Source organism: Mustela putorius, unplaced genomic scaffold, assembly GCF_011764305.1.
Source record: "Mustela putorius furo isolate JIRA1106 unplaced genomic scaffold, ASM1176430v1.1 tig00003854_pilon_pilon_pilon, whole genome shotgun sequence".
Lineage (NCBI taxonomy): Eukaryota > Metazoa > Chordata > Mammalia > Carnivora > Mustelidae > Mustela > Mustela putorius.
In genome coordinates, this window is record NW_025422006.1 from 10742647 (window position 1) to 10760583 (window position 17937).

At 35.9% G+C, this 17937-nt stretch overlaps 1 non-coding gene across 1 annotated transcript; it reads right to left on the reverse strand.

Moving 5' to 3' along the window:
- Window positions 1-3351: 3351 nt before the first annotated feature.
- Window positions 3352-3454, reverse strand: LOC123387547. Its single transcript, XR_006601990.1, has one exon. It is a non-coding gene; the product is annotated as a U6 spliceosomal RNA (small nuclear RNA).
- Between the last annotated feature and the right edge of the window lie 14483 nt (window positions 3455-17937).

A 17937-nucleotide genomic window follows, 5' to 3' on the forward strand; every position in this document is an offset into this window, starting at 1 on the left:
TCTTACAATTGTTTGTATTTCTTTAATGTTGGCTGTGATCTCTCATCTTTCATTCATGGTTTTAGTTATCTGGGTCATTTCTTTTTTCTTTTTGATAAGTCTGGCCAGGGGCTTATCAATCTTAGTATTCTCTCAAAGAACCAGCTCCTAGCTTCATTACCTGTTCTACGGCTCTTTTGGTTTCTATTTCATTGATTTCTGTTATAATCTTTATTAATTCTCTTCTCCTACTGGGTTTAGGCTTTATTTACTGCTCTTTCTTCAGCTCCTTTAGGTGTCAGGTTAGTCTGTGTATTTGAGACCTTTCTTTTTTCTTGAGAAAGACTCATATTGCTATATGCTTCCCTCTTAGGACTGTCTTTGCTCCATCCCAAAGATTTTGAACAGCTGTGTTTTCATTTTCATTTGTTTCCATGAATTTTTAAAACTGTTCTTTAATTTCCTGGTTGACCCATTTCTTTAGTAGGATGCTCTTTTTTTTTTTTCTATTTAAGATGGCGAAGTCTTTTTTTTAAAGATTTTATTTATTTATTTGACAGGCATAGATTACAAGTAAGCAGAGAGGCAGGCAGAGAGAGGGAAAAGCAGGCTCCTTGCTGAGCAGAGAGCCCAATGCAGGGCTTAATCCCAGGACCCGAGATCAAGACCTGAGCCTAAAGCAGAGGCTTAACCCACTGAGCCACCCAGGTGCCCCAGCAGGATGCTCTTTAGCCTCTATGTATTTGAGATCTTTCCAAATTTCCTCTTGTGACTGAATTCCAGTTTCAAAGTATTGTGGTCTGAAAATATTCAGGGAATGATCCCAATGTTTTGGTACTGTTTGAGACTTGTTTTGTGAACCAGTATGTGATATCTTCTGGAGAATATTCCATGTGCATTCAAGAAGAATGTGTATTCTTCTGTTTTAGCGTGGAATGTTCTAAATATATCTATGAAGTCCATGTGGTCCAGGGTGTCATTCAAAGCCCTCATTGCCTTTTTGACCTTCTGCTTAGATGATACATCCATGCAGTGAGTGGGGTTTTAAAGTTTTCTACTATTATTATATTATATTATATATTATATATATCATATATACCATATATTAAATAATATATATTATTTAGTATATAATATATATTATATATATTAAAGAGTCTATCAAACAAGATCTAACAATTGTAAATATTTATGTCTTTAATATGGGAGCAGCCAATTATATAAGCCAATTAATAACAAAATTAAAGAACACATCAATAATAATATTATATAATAATAGTATAATATAAATATGTGTATGTGTATATATATATGTATATATATATAAAATATTCATTTATTTATTTATTCATTTATTTATTTAAAAATCACCCCTTCACTTTAAAACCAGAGGTGACTTTGGGTCTAAATGAGTCTCTTGCTTTTTTATCCAGTCTGATACCCTGTGTCTTTTGATCGGGGGCATTTAGCCCATATACATCCAGAGTTATTACTGAAAGATGTGAATTTAGTGCCTTTGTTTTACCCGTAAAGTTACTATTTCTGTATATTGTTACTGTTCCTTTCTGGTTATGTTACTTTTGCGCCCTATCTTTGCTTAAAGGATTCCTTTCAATATTTCTTGTAGGCCTGGTTTTGTGATTACAAGTTCTTTTAGTTTCTGTTTGTTCTGAAAGGTTTTTACCTCTCCTTCTATTATGAATGAGATCCTAATTGGATAAAATATTCTTGGCTGCATATTATTCTCATTTAGCACCTTGGATTATCATGCCAGTCCTTTCTGGCTTGCCAGGTCTCTGTGGATAGGTCAGCCGCCAGTATAATGTTTCTACTTTTGTAGGTTATAGACCTCTTGTGCTGCTGCTTTCAGAATTTTCTCTGTCTCTGAGATTTGCAAGTTTCACTGTGATATGTTGGGGTGTTGATCCATTTTTATTGATTTTAAGGGAGGTTCTGTGTGGCTTCTGGACTTGGATGCCTGTTTTCCTCCCTAGTTTAGGGAGGTTCTCGATTATAATTTGTTCCAATACCTCTGCCCTTCTCTCTCTCCTCTACTTCTGGGATCCCAATTACTTTATATTGTTTCACTTTACGGTATCACTTATCTCTTGAATTCCCCCCTAGTAATCCATAGTTGTTTACCTCTATTTTTCTCAGCTTCTTTAATCTCCATCATTTGTTATTCTACTTCACTGATTCTCTCTTCTGCCTCATTTTTTCCTATCAGTTAGAGCCTCCTTTTTTATTGTACCTCATTAATAGCCTTTTTGATTTTGACTTGATTATATTTTATTTCTTTTATTTCTCCAGAAAGGGATTCTCTACTGTCTCCTATGCTTTTTTAAAGCCCAGCTGGGATCATTATAATCGTTATTCTGAACTCTAGTTCAGACATCTTACTTTTGTCTCTACTGATTAGGTCACTGACAGTCAGTACTGCCCCCTACTCTTTTTTTTGAGCTGATTTTTTCCATCATGTCATTCTGTCCAGGGAAGAAAGGATGAACGAGAGGACAAAATACTAAAATGGCAACAACAATCCCAAAGAAATACACACTAAACAAATAAGAAGAGACCCAAAACCAAAAAAAAAAATTAAAAAAAAGAGAGAGAGAGAATATAATCAGACAGGTGAACAGATTAGAGCAATACACTTGATCCTGTATGTATTTTGATCCTTTTGTTAGAAAACTGGATCCCAAAATTTGAAGAAAATCTTATATATGTACAAGAATAAAATTAAATACAATGAAAGATAGAATGTAACCATAAAAATGAAATTTAAAAGACAACAAAAAAAGAGAGAAAAAAAAGAAGGAATGTAAACAGACAGGTGAACAGAACAGAGCAATACACTATATCCTGGGTGTATTTTGGTTGGTTTGTTAGAAGAAACTATATCTCAGAATTGTAGAGAAAGAAAAACTTATATCTATACAAAAATAAAATTAAATATATTGAAAGGATAGAATATAACTGTAAAGATGAAAATTAAAAAAGACTTTAAGAAAACAAAACAAAGCAAAAAGAAGAAGAAAAATAATAAGCAAAAAAGAGAATATGATCAGACCCATACACTAGATTCTGGGTGTATTTTGGTCTGTTTGAAGAAACTCCATCCCAAACTATAAAGAAAGAAAAACATATATATATATATATATATATATATATATATACACACACACACACACGCACACACACGTATGTACACGTGCACATACACACACACAAGATTAAATCCAATGAAAGGATAGACTGTAACTGTAAAAATGAAAATCAAAAGAAGATCTTTAAAAAAGAGTTGGTAAAATTAGAAATGGGTTGAAAAGGAAAGAGAAAAAAATGAAAACTCAAAGACTAAAGAATCGTGGGGGAAAAATGCAATGCTTCATGAACCTACATGTCATTCTTGCACAGGGCCATGTTAATCACTGCATCATTCTAATTGTAGTATATGTGCTGCTGAAGGAAGCACAGTTCTTATTACAGTTCTTTTTACTTTTTAAAAAAGTTATATGTAGGTTTTCTATCAAGGTTCTATTTGTTACTTGTTTTGGGTACTTACCACATTACAAAAAGCAATTAACTTACTAACTAAAAAAATGTGAGCCATGCCTAGATGAATAATGAGTGCATGATGAACAAGGATTATTATGAATCCAATCATGTGTTCTTGAGATGTTCCTTCTTCTTCATCATCATCATCATCAAAAAGGCTCCCAGGGTTCTGATTTGACTCAAAGATATAGCCTAGTCTAGGCAGAAGGGAGTAGATAGGTAGCACTTCTGTTTATTCCTTTATTATTTTCATAAGTATGGTTTTTGATAGGAGATGGATATTAGATGATTCAGTTTTATATCTGTTAGTGGGATCTTGGAGCTCAGGCAACATAATGTAGCACTGATTGCAGTGGCTTGTAGTCAGTTCTCTGGGTTTGCATCACAGCTCTGCCACTTACCAACTGTATGATCTTGGGCAAGTTACTTAATTAAACTCTCTTCTCTGAGTTTGCTCATCTGTGGGAGTGATAATCTCTTTCTCAAAAGATAATACTTATCTCAAAAAATAAAGAGCCCATTTTAAAACAAAAAGATTGCCTCAAAAATAAATAATATACTGAAAGACGTCTGGCACATAGTAATTACTCAGTAAATATTAATTGTTGTTATTGCTAATATTAATAGTATTCTATACTGCTGATCAAAAGCAACCTACTTTTTGGAAACAAAATAAACAAATGATAAGACTTATCCTATTACTGAAATGCATCAGAGAAAATGATACCAATTTTCTAAAGCAGTCATTAAAATAAAAAAACCCCTCTATAATATTCTCATAGGTCATGTCATTATTAAAATGGTGGCCTTTTGATATGTTTCTAAGTGTGGCATTGACATAATTCAAAATATTACCGACACAAACAGAGCACAGTGCTCTGCTAAATAGAATTAGTTAATATTAACTACTTAAATATTGGAGAATTATTTAGCACTATTGAAATAATAAGTACCTGTGTCATCATAATTAGTGTTAATCTCTTCTTCTTGATAGATAACTATCAAGTTCATAATTCTTCTAAGGTCTGTCATGATTCATGATAATAAAACCATGACCTTATTATAAAGAAGGGTAATTATTTTCCTCTTCACTCTTGCAAGTGGGCAATGATCCAATTCCTTGAAAAAGAATATAAAAATATCTAGCTAGAAAGTAAAAAGAAAGTCCAAGACTCATTTTTCTCTTATACATTTAAATTGCTGTCTTGACTGATTCTGGCAATGATATGATAGATGTAGATTTTGCAAGCATATTAATAACTGGAGGCTTATCTTAAACTCACAGAACTTAAAAGACATATATCCATAGAACCAAAGGCAGATGTAAAGTTAATCAAAGGTCTGAAAAGTCCTGCTATTTTTAGCAGAGTTTTTTTCATTGAGATTAAAAAGAGTTCAATAGTAATCAATACTTCAGGAGCTAATTCTAAAAGTTCCTTGCTTCTCACATAAAGAATTATAAGAGCATAGAACTTCAGGTGCTCAAGTAGAAAGATATCAAAGTTTGAAGGCACATTAAATTAACAACTGGGCCTTTATTTTTTTAAAGAATGGCAGGTTATACTTTCTTAGGTGTGGAAAACTGCATATTGAATACCTTCAGATGGAATTATAACTGAGGAATTTATGGAAGTAAAAGACTTGATGTAGAACAAGATCTTCTCTTAAGAACAAATTTTAAATAAATCTACTTTAATTGAGCTTGCATTGGCTAACCATTTTAGTTCTCTCCATAGTTAGGACCCATAACTACTTGAAATTATACTTACATTATGCAGTTGTCTTAGGACCTTGAAGGTGGGAGAAAATAACTTTCCATATGTTATGAGAGCAACATGGTTCCTCAAAAATCCTAAATAGAACTCTGCCAAGTAAGAGACTCATCTTGGAATCTACCATCTACCATTATTTTTAATTCTAAAAGCCTTTAAGTAAACTTTAAGTTTGCTTAAAACAACCTTTTGTTGCAAGGTTTGTGGGAAATGGTATCTGTCTGTTAATCAATGGACTGATCTTATCTATTATGTAGAGGCCACCTGCTAAGCCTAGCACAGAAACAGTCCAGTTTTATTTGAGTTACACTGGTAGGATATGAACATCAGTTAGGTTGTGTCAGAACCTTAGATTGATTTGTCATTTAAAATGAAATGTTGTTGAATCTTTAATTTATAAAACAAAACAACTGTATACGTATCGGTGGCTCTTAACCAGACACGGTTTGCTCCCCATTCTTCCAAGGAATACTGGGCAATGTTTGGAGACATTTTTTGGAGACCACTGAAGGGCATTTTGATGTCCTCTACTGGGTATAGAATTAGTAATTATCAGAGAGACTGATAATATCCTAACAATACACAACAGACCCCACAACAGAAAATTTTTCAGTCCAAAATGTCAATAGTGCCAAGTTTGAGAAATGCTGACGTACATGAATCAAAATGTATTCGAAGTCAAATTAAACTGATTTTTACAGATCCACTTTTCTTTCTTTCCATTAATGTGAATAATTGTTTATCACATTCTAGATAGCATGCAGTACCTAATAGATTATTGACTAAGGATTTCCTTAGGTTTAAGCTACAGACTAAAATAAACCAATTATTTTTGCCTCTATTAACTACTTAATTTACTGAAACACTGAAGGATAAATATTTCCCTAACTTAAGAAAATAGCATAATGTGGAAATTCTTTAACTTATTCAATTATAAAAAGTTTTCATTATAATTTGTAAATCATTTTTTATATATTTATTTTTTGGTTGGTTTGTTTCCTTATGTTGCTTTCATGGTTTGAAATTAGAAAGGCAACTCTAATATGCAAGATTTTATCTAGAATGTTATATCACTAGAACACACAGAATAACTTCCGCAGATCATCATGGAATATCTGGCTGGTAGGACAGAACTCTACATATAAATTCACAATCAAGAAACCGGTATTAGAATGTATTGCACGCCAGTCTTGGGTTTTTAAAATATGCTTTCTCAAAGTACTATAGGAGATATTATTGAGAAAAAAGTCTTCTATTCTCTACACTGGTGTTTTCAAAAGCTGTACCATGTTTTGTTTTGTTTTTTTAAAAATCTATCAAATACATCAAACATGTGTGCACTTAGTACTGTTTAGATATCAATCACAAGGCTAAACAATAAGACATTATGGAGGTAGATGTAAAAGAAGTAAAATACTCTCTTGCCGTTTACATACTGGTAGCAACCAAAGAATTAAAGTATATGGGACAATTCTGAGTAGCACAGGATAGCATTTCACTGTGGTTTTTGTGTTTTTATTTAAATTCCAGTTAGTGAGCATACAGTGTAATGTTAGTACTTTGTTTTTAAAATAAGACAACAACCTTCTCATTTTCTTTGCTCTCCTCTAGACGTAGATAGACAGACAGGCAGACTGACAGAGATAACTGGTAGATAATCATTTTAGTAATTGCATCAGTTTGTCAAAATGAAAATATTTATCCTGTCGATAATTTTGAAGGGGTATTATTATATTGTGTCTAGCAAGTAATCACTTTCAGTTTATATATCACTCCTGGAGCTGAGATGTTCAGCTGCATAATTCAAAGTGTTATATCCAGTACTGTGTTAAGTATTAAAAATACAATTTAAGCCAGATAAATTAGTCCTTCTGATGAAAGAAATTAAAACTGCAGGTGTTTGACATAAATGTATAACACAATTTTTTTCATTTGATTGGTCTTAACGATTATTATGATTATTCTTATGTAATTGTATTCTATTACCAATTTATTAATATCTACCACTTACGAAGGGGTTGCTTTGTGTTACACACTGTTGTGCCTGCTGAAAAACAAAATTCAACTGAATAAATTTTGAAGATCTTACTGACTTGATTTGGTGATTCATGAATTGGGCAGTATCCAATCTAGCAGACAGAAAAAAACTCTGAGAAGCTGTACAAAATGAAAGACTTTTATAGGCAAAAGGGAGCATGAGTAAGGAAGTTGCTTTAAACAGGAAAGTGGATTGATTATTGCCAGAGGATGGCAGAGATTTACCAGCAGATTACCTAACTAGTGTTGATAAGGTAGTTCCTGACCGGCTGGTTTAAGATTCCACTTCTAGGGAGCCCAAGCTGTAATTAACTTCAGTCTCAGGTTGGTGATTGGACCTGTTGTTGTCTTACCTTTAACAGACCTCTTTAAATATAATCAAGGAAGATAAATATTGTGATATAAAACCATGTCTGGCTTATAAGCCTGAGGGTCTCTGTAAAAATGAGGGCTCTTTTGTTCTCCTGAGAATCCATCTTTGACAAGAATGACTTGACAGACTATGCTGACTTTGGTGTAATTGCCACTTTTTCCTGCAAAAAGGCAAAGAAGAATTTGAAATTCTGGTGGGTGATGAGGAATGATGTGGGAAGAAAGAAAAAAAAGTCTGAGCAATTTGGCAGGAAGCGAGACAGTGAATTTTGGAAATGGCCCAGAAAAGTTTTAATTACAAAATATCTAGTATGCAATTTACAGAGCTTTTGCATTTTCGTGAGATTTATCTGATCTATCATCGATCACCATCATGTTCCGCTCACCAAAATGTGAGCGGAACAACCAAAATTTATCTGATCTATCATCGATCACCAACATGTTCCGCTCACCAAAATGCATTACATACTCACAAATTCCTTGTGGGAGTAATTTACGTAAATAGAAATAAGGGAAAAGACTGGACTCTACAGGTTGGAGGAGCAGCAAGCCCAGGGTAACGTGAGACAGTCCCCGACATGAACTACACAAGTGGAAGCAGGAACTTAGATTCAAAGCTGACCAGGAGACGGTAGTAACTAGTCTGACAATTTAGAGGAATCATAGAGAAGCTATTGGACCCTCAATTTATAAGATAAAAATTTGTGCTATATACTGACCACAGAAAAGAAATGGATCACACACACACATATATAATCCCATTTAATGTCATGTTTGGAATCAAACTGTTTTATTTGATACCAAGTAATGTGAAATAGGAAATCTGAGAGATTCACCCTAAAGACCCAGCTCCAGGGAGACTTCCTGAAAGAATCATTTTCAAAGCTCCTGTTTCCCTCTCTCTCACCTAGAAGAGTATCAAATCCTTTCTCTTGTGAATTCCATGGTTATAAGTGAGTTTAATATAAGTCATTTATACATCTACCCTCTCCTGCGAGTATACCTTCAGCTTTTCTCCCATTGCTAGGAACATGAATACTGTTAATCAATTTTAAATGAGTTAATTCACTAGTACCACTGAGGAAGGAGATTGGTAATCTGTTGTTGCTATGATCTTAAAATTCCCAATGCAGTTTCTTACCTGTATCAGGTACCCAATAAAGACTTACTATATGGATATGGTAGATATATAAGATTCTGTTCAAATTTCCTCCTACATTTTTATTCTGGGAAAGGTTATAGGCAAAGTAGCTAGCTATCTTTTCTGGGGGATTCAAAAGATACTAAATGTTGATCTGCCATGAAACTCTTTTCTCAAAGGTCCAGCCAAACAGTAGGGTAGAAAAATGTGGTGTAGCAGATTTATTAGTTGCCTGACCTTTGGCAAAGCACTTAAATATTTCAGGTAAATGGCAATTGTGGGTATTTTGGAGGACAGCTGTGGATTTAAATCTGATAAAACACCTAACAGAGTTATAAGCACATGGAAAGGACAGCAACAAAACTTAATCCCCTGTTCATTCCCCACATATATACAACTCTTTGAATAAATGTCAGGACATTTCAGAAGTTCCCCTACGTGATTTTAACGTATTTCTAACATAGTCCGTATACTCAATGACAAAGTTTGAAAACAAGTCATAGTAGCCAGCTGTCACCTGAGTATATAGCTGTAAAGGAATTGGGTATGAGTACCAAGTATCTACAGGAAAGTTGTAAAGAGTCTAAAAGAAAACTTGACTCACTGTTTTGGGCCAGTAGTAGGTGATTCTTGGTTTCTAGGAGTCAGCATGCAGACACTGGAGCCAAGAAAAGAGGGAACATGGGTAAGACACACACAAAAAATCAGGTGAAGGGAGAGATGGGGTGAGGAGTTTTCAGAGAGAAATTTAACATAGCACTATTAACCAGAATATCAAAGCACACCATTCCCCCCTCCCCCGCCCCCCAGCTTTATAAACCCATTCTTCCTCTCCTGAGTCCTCCTCAGGCTCAAAGCAGTAGTTAAGGAGGTTTAGCGTCTGGCATTTACGGGCATTACATTCCAAGGAGGATGAATGGAAGAACTGCCTTCCTGCTTCTTCTGCACGTATAACTGGAACTAAAGTTGAAGGTAATGGGAAAGTATGATTCTAGAGGAAGAAGCAAAAACCAAAACCCAAAAACCATGCATGCCACCATTATGCCATCCCTGTCCTGTCTCCACTTTAAATAATTTCCCGCCATAAGGTGGAGCTATATACTATGGAGAGAACAGCATTGGCTCTAAGATCTGGCAAAAGTCCACTTAGATCATTTTTCATTTGGCTTGTGATTTGTGATTGTTAAGAAGTTAGAATGCATGGCAGCCACCCCCGAAATCCACCACCAACTGATGTAGAGAGAGTTGTTATTTCGGTGCAGCATAGATTTTAATGTGGCGAAAAGGTGTGTGAAGGCAAGTAGGACCTCGGTTTTTTTTTTTTAGCTTATGCTGTAAACATGGCTTCAGGGGAACTCTTTGAAGTGCTGAGATCTGAGGTGGTGGGTTTTGAAGCCCCCCCCCCTCCCTGAGTAAGTACAGAGAAACCACAGGTATCTGATAGTGTTTGCTCTTGAGTAAATCATCAAACAGTGTGTTGACAAAAAAAAAAAATAAATAAGTTGTGTTTTTTTAAAAAAGTGCTTTATTTAAAAGAATATATAGTGTTGAATAGGATTTGCTAGAATTTAAGAGGCTGCGTTATATTAGCTGCAAGAGAGGTTCTGCTTCTCGGTTTGTGCCTGTGAGAGGGATGGCCATGAAAACCCCCAACTGTGTTATCCATAAAACCCAGCATCTCCACCCAAAGGAAAGAACGATCCCCTGAAGAGAGAGAGCACTGCAGGGTTTCCTGATAACACATCAAGGGTAATCTAGATAAAGGAGAATGGCTCAACAGGAGTGTGTGTTGCATGACTCCCTGGGCAGTGCTCTCCATCTGGAAATCAATTAAAGGGCAAGGTACACCAGCTCATAGTCGGTTTGGGATTTCCTCAGTAGAGATTTGCATAGAAACCTTGCAAACAACTAAAACCTATTGTAAAAATCCAAAGATGGGGTAGGTCTTGGTGGAGAAAAACCTCTATCCAAAAGAAAGTGACAAATGATTGGGAAATTGTTGATCACCAAAAAAAACCCTCATCCAGTGTGGACCTCGTTTTTTCCATATTAAGAATGTAACTCATTTGAGCGTGTGCAACATAAAGATCATATGTAATACATTGCTTATTATCTGCCTAGGGAAGGGAAGCAGAATTTGCATCTCTGGCAAAAGGATTACCTTGAGCGGGTTATTTTTAAGAAACTGCAGACATAAGAAAAGCTCTGAAAACTGAGTAGAAGCTATTCTTTTGTAAGAAGACACATATTTATAAGGAAAATCTCCATTTGTAAGGGTGTCTTCCTCTCTTTACCAGCTAGAGAAGACTGACTAAATCTTTAGAAATTCTTAGGGTGGAGAAGGTGAAGACCTAAACCTGCATTAACAAACTTACTCCTGTTCACCCTGTTCCCTACCCCACCCCCGCTGGCCCCCCCTGTGCCTTCCACAACTGACTCCACCCCTCATCCCACCTTCTTTTGTCTTCAGCTGCAGAAGACATCTGAGGTGGTGGCATGGACCATGTTGGGGAGTTATTTCTTCTTCTGGGATCCCACCCATGTATATAGGAGGTGTACATGTTATTAAACTTGTTTTTCTCCTGTTAGTTTGTCTTTTATAGGGTTTCTCAGCCAAGAACCCAGAAGATAAAAGGCGAAAAAAAATCCTTTTCCCACCCTATGCTAGAGTCCTGTAAGATGTGTTGGTATTACTTCATCTTTCCAAATAATAAAATCAACACTCTTGAGGAGATAGCAGGCTTCCCTGGGAACCAGTTGGGACAAATAATGTCACTACTTCCACTTAAATGTTCATGCCAAATAGGGCACTAGATACTTTATATGCACTATCTAATCTTCATTGTAATCGTGTGAAGATTAAACTCATGATTTTCATTTTAGTTTTAAATACCTGCCCATAGCCACCCAACTACTTAGTGGTGGAACCAGGAATCCAAACTCAGCAAGTGTGATGTCCAAGTTCTCAAACTCCTGCGTGTTCCCTCGAAGACAATTTGTTCATTGGCTAGTTGTTCAACAAATATTACTGATACTCCTGTGTTTTTGTCTACAGGTTAGCTAACCTCTTTCTTCTAAAAGCTCCCTCTTGGGGCAGGATCTTTATGTACCTGATTCATCTTTGGTTCTTCACAGAGCTTTGTACATTAGTAGTTTCTCAAAAAAATATATTTTTTTAATATATAAACCATAGTCCAGCCTGGAAACCTGAACATACGATGACTCATCCTTTTGATTTATACAATATCCCTCCTCTCCCACATCTATTCTTTCTTTTGTATTTCCATTTTGCCCTGACAAATGCATGTTTGGTCTTCTTAAAATGCACTTTTGTTGTTGAAATAGGGCTCTCACCCTCTCCCACAGGCCTTTAGTCTTATAACTTTGAAGGTCTTTCTGCTTTCTCTCCTACAAAACACACCTGTCATGGCTTTGCCTCCTTCACTCCCCTGAGTCTCAGAGCTACAGACTCACTCTGTAGGGGTTGTCCATCCGTCTAGAGCACCTGGGGTTTAAGGTGTAAGCAATTTGACTGTAATTGCTTCTTCCCAGCAGTTACTTTTTGAAGTGGCGAAGGGGGACTTTTGGTTGGTTCTCTTTTTCCATCTACATAAATAGGTATTGGAGTCAAATCCAAGGAGCATGGCGTATTTATCTAGAAATAAATGTTACCCCCCATGATGAGAGTTTTTAGCTACACTTTTATTTGTCTGACTCTTTTCTTGGCTTGTTTCACTAGAAACTTAGTTCACTCTTTCCATTTGCATGTGATCTGTTGATTTCTCTGGATGAAATAAAGCAGATTTTTACACTATACTGTTGAAATAAACCACATGTTTTTGTTTTCATTATTTTTTTTCTGTTAGATCTCTGTGTTGAATTGATCCAACACATCAATGCCCTGTTGGACTCGACTACTATTTCTTAAGCCTTTGGTAGAAAGCATTTCAGATATCCTCCTTTATTATATATTTTCAGTTCCCTCAGGTTTCCTTCTCAATTTTTGGTAGAGAAGAACAGGCATGATAGTTTTCAAGACACAGAATGGATGGACCTGTTTGTTCAAACTGTGTTTTCCTTCTTCTTTATGCAAAGAATTGTAGTATGGCCTCAGCTCTCAAGGAAATCTTACATGAGTGACACAGTATCTTCACAAAAATTTCAATGCAGAATTTCCAAGGTTCAAAGAAGTGTATGGAGATAAAAATCAAGTACAATTCATACAGAAAGTCAGATGGTGGGGGTGGGCCAGAATGTGTTCCTCTTCTGTCATTATTTGCTTAAAACACCCTTGAATTCTAGTAGGTCCACATAGGTGTCCTGGAGTAAAGTTTGGGGCATGCTCTATTGCATGGGACAGGTCATATATTAGCATGTTCTATGAGAATATAATTGCCTCTGGAGAGAAATTAAGTCAATACATATAAAAATCAGTGTAATTCTATAACTGCACGATGATCCCAATTGATAGAATACAAGGTAAAATGTTGAAAAAAATTAGGAAATGTCATATCACGTAAGCTGCTGAAGAAAACATTGTCAGTCCCAAAGAGTGGAACTGTATTCATTATGTATAATTTATAATAGATTGTATCAGGTTTTTAGTTCAATATCTCTCCTTGTGCTATTCATATTTGCTGCCAAGCAGTGCATAGACAAAATAGAGATGCATTGATCTGAATTTTTTTCCCTTGAAAATCTGATTCACTCTATTAGCACACTTCCCTAGCATGCTATCCTTACACTACTCTTACCAATTGAGCAGCTGTCCAATTTATCACTTAAATCAGTATACCTTTAGAAATGAAACTGGGAACTATTAATAGTTACACGAAGGCAACAGGCATAAACTGAGACTGTTTTTGGAAAGCTGGGACATAGAATCAGCATTCTTAGAGTATAGCTGTGCAGTCAAGTCACACATAATGTCAGTGTGTCATTTTTCAAGGTCTTGGAGACACCAGACCTAATGTCCTATTACTGTGATGACCACGATAAAACTTTCAGGAACCAGACATGCCATAACAAATCCAGCCCATATTTTTGTTATGATGAATTTTTTTGGTGGGGGGAGAGGGGAGGTCCCTTAAAATCCAGAGAATCTGAGAGAATCTCTGATTGGAGAGAATCTGGATATACCCAGGAAGAGAGAACGAAGAGTTGCTTGGAAGGGTATTAGTTCATCGGATTCCAAGAGGACACATTTCCAGCCTCCTCTGAGAAATCAACAGGAGAGGGAAAAAGAACATTGTTCTTTAGATGATTTTGCTATTCCCTGAACAGCTCTTCCTTGGTCTCCGCTATTCTGTAACTATGCCCTGGGTGATCCCTGGGTATTCCACTTAATTGCATGCCACTTCATCCTTGTTCAGTAATTATACTTGTGCATAGTTATGAGTAAAGTGATTTTCCTATATATGCATTAAAGTTAAATTTTGCTCCTGGGGTTTAGTGCATGTGGCTTCCAGTGGTCTCAATAAGGAGCATGTGTGCTTCTTCCTGCCATGTGTGAGAGAAGAATATGGTCAATTACGACAGTGAAATTTACTAAATGTGATGATAAACACTTTTAAAAGCAGCTCAACAAATGATTATGGATTTCACACTTTTACTAATTGCTTCAATTTCTGACTGAAATAAAAAAATCTTCTACTTGTTTTAGTATTGTGGGTTGGATATCTCTAGAAAATATTACAAATATCCTGGAAGTATCTCTCACTGTGCATCTCACCCTTGTATTCCAACCTTTTTATTCCTATAAATTGACTGTTTCTAATTTTCCCCACAGAAAAATTATATGCAGGGGTAAGTATGTTCCCATATATATAGATATAGATATAGATACTGATGTAGATATAGCTAACCTAAATGTCTTTCTGATCAATGTTCTCCGTTATTTCACAGAAATGTTCAGATTTTTTTAATTCTTTAGGACTAAATGTAGATTGTTTTCATTTCTACTTTCTCACACTTCACCTCATTAACTCTCAACTCAAGCACTGCTCTCTCAGGGACGTTTTCCCTGATGTCTCTCCCTGTCCCCAGATTAGCTTGGTTATTTTCTCTTAGACTCTCTCAGGCTGCACCCTACTTTTCCACTATAAGATTAACCACATTGTATTTTGGATTTATGTTTAGTTGGTGTAGGTCAACTACACTCAGTAGAATGTGATGTCACAGAGCTTGTCAACTTTGCTTGATGTTTTATTCACAGTGCCTTATAAAAAGCACACTATATAATAAATGTTCGAAATTCATATGAAAGAGAGGATGAGAGGAAGAAAAAAAAGAAATAAAGACTTTTCCTCAAGATTCCTTCCAAGAGTCTGAATGTTAATAATTCTGTTGATCAGTGATGACTTCTTTGCTGCTATATATATGGATATTTAGCTTGAGACTGACTTGTCAATAATTGAATATTATTAGCTCTGAATTTGAAGGGAGTCTTTTATTACCTGTTGGTTTTTCCATATGGAAACCAAACTTTTCATTTTCCTGTGTTCTTAGCTTTCTTCCTTAATATTGCTTTTCTTTCATTCCTCCCCACAGGCTCCTTCCCAAACCTTCAGTATCTTTGTTCATGGGGTTATCTGTTACATAGGTTGATGGGAGGCAATGCGAAGACTGAGGGCTTCATGTAGTATCAAGCCTGCTGGTATAATAATACTGTCACAGAACAAAGGATACTTTACTATTTCAATTAGTTTATATACATGTGTGCTCCCATTAGCTAATGAGCTACTCAAAGAAAGGTGCTGTGCTATGTTTGTTCTGGATATCTTTCTTTACTTTCTTTGGGCCCAATTTCTATCTTTTCCATTCTGTTCTGGGCTCCAGGAGGTTTCTGTCTGAATTGGCCTAGTGGGAAGGACCAGCAGGAGCTCACAGGGCGAGGGCACAGTGGGTTTGGGATTGATTCTCTCACTCCGGAAAGATGGCCCATTCCATCCAGGGATCTCTAGATTCTGATCTTTAGGGCTATGGCTGGAAAGAGCACCCCACAGTTACTAGCTATGGGGCACTAAATCATTCTTTGTTCTTTAATCAGTTCCTTTTCTTTGGCCCTGTTGTAAAGTACTATTTCCTGAATTCATATTTGTTTCCTCAGTGCCCAGCACAAGTCCTACACTTTTGCTGAAAGAGCAAATTAATTTTTATCCAAAATTCTATCTTACAAACCATGATTTTTGCTTTACTTCCACTGTTTCAGAGACAGCGGGAATCAAAAGCAGACACTGGAGCGGTAGTTACTATTGAGATCCTGAGAACAGTGACAGAATCTTAAAGTCCTTACTTGAGGCAATGGTTCTTTTCAATGTAAGTAAGTGTTAGTTCCTAGACCATATCCTAGTTGTGTGGCCCAAGAGAGAGAAGACACACTCTTTCTGAATTATTTTTTTAAAAGATTTTATTTATTTATTTGATAGAGAGAGAGAGAGATCACAAGTAGGCAGAGAGGCAGGCAGAGAGAGAGGAGGAAGCAGGCCCCCTGCTGAGCAGAGAGCCCAGTGTGGGGCTCAGTCCCAGGACCTGAGATCATGACCTGAGCTGAAGGCAGAGAGAGGCTTAGCCCACTGAGCCACCCAGGTGCCCCTCCTTCTGAATTATTCTTTAAATATTCTTTGAAAGGTGGAACTTACTATATTGCTTAAATCTGATCCATTGCTAGTAATGTAACTAACAGCTGACAACATTTCCATCTGGAATTTCATTAAGGGGTATCTTGGAAAGAATGTGCAAATAAATAAAAAATAATGAATAAAAGGGTACGTTTGAACACCAGTTCTCTTGTTTGTGGCGTGTAGTATGTTAGGTGTAGTGTTATGTTTTGGTCCTAATGAGTATACTTTTCAACTTTTTCCATCTATAAGCCAAGTAGAGCTCCTAAAGAATGACTTCATGTCCACAGGAAACAGAACCTTGGCAGAATGAGTTTGAAATGTCCCTTTCTAGTTTTATGTTTCTTCATATGCTTCTCCTCTGAATACAGTTCTTATCCTATTCTGTTTACTAATTTCAAACATTACTTGGATGCTGAGTTTCTCCAGTTACACATGCATTTTTGGTGCTGCAGCCAGTAGGTATTTGCCATTATTTGAATTTCCCACAAACCATAATAGATATTTTTCCCCCTTCTGATAAACTCTGATAAATCCCTACAGTGTTTCATGTGTGTTCAATGCTAGAGAGCATCATTATATTAGAAGAGAACCTAGCGTTGAATATAGATAAAGACAGCAACTGTATTTTGTTTCCCAGGTGCTCCCAGACAGGAAATGACTTTTTTGGTGATTTTACAGTCAATCTGAAAACAATGTGTAAAAAAGTGTGGAGAGAGTACATGCAGTTTCCTTTGGTTTCATTTCTAAGGAGAACAGCTATAATATTTCCTGACTCTAAGGAAGACAGTGTATTATGTTAGTTCCTTCCACAGTTTTGCTGTGCCTCAGGTAAAACCCAGAACCTTCCATTTGTTTCCGGTTCTTGGTTTTCTCATCAGTAAAAAAAAAGTGGATGACAACAAAAATACTCTTATGGCTGCTGGAGGACTGAAGAACTTAATGTAAGTAAAGCCTGTGGAATATCGCCTGGCATTTAGTAAGTTCTCCAAAGATATTAAATATTATTTATCCTGAAGTCCCACAGTATTTTCTGTAGCTTTCAAAATGCATGGATATTTCTGTTTTCTATTTAAGTTGTTTTCGTAAAGACCATATCATCGGTACAAGATTCAAAAACAGAAGGTTTCATATTCTGTTTGTATCTTCCACACAGTATGCATCTATTACCACAATAATTCTTACTTTATCAGGGGTGCAGTAAATATTTATGCATAAAAGAGATGCATTTTTAAGGAGCATTTGTGAACTTTATGTACCTGGGCAAATTGATGACTTTGAAATTCTCCATTATTTGTTTCTAAAATAAAATAAATTTTATCATTTTGCTGAATGATAGAATACAAGCTATAGAGTTTCAATTAGCCCTTGGAAAGCAGGACTATTTTCATGAAGTGTGAATGTTGCCTGAGAACGGCAATTTTGAAAATGGGAACTTAACAGAAAGTTAAGATTGTAA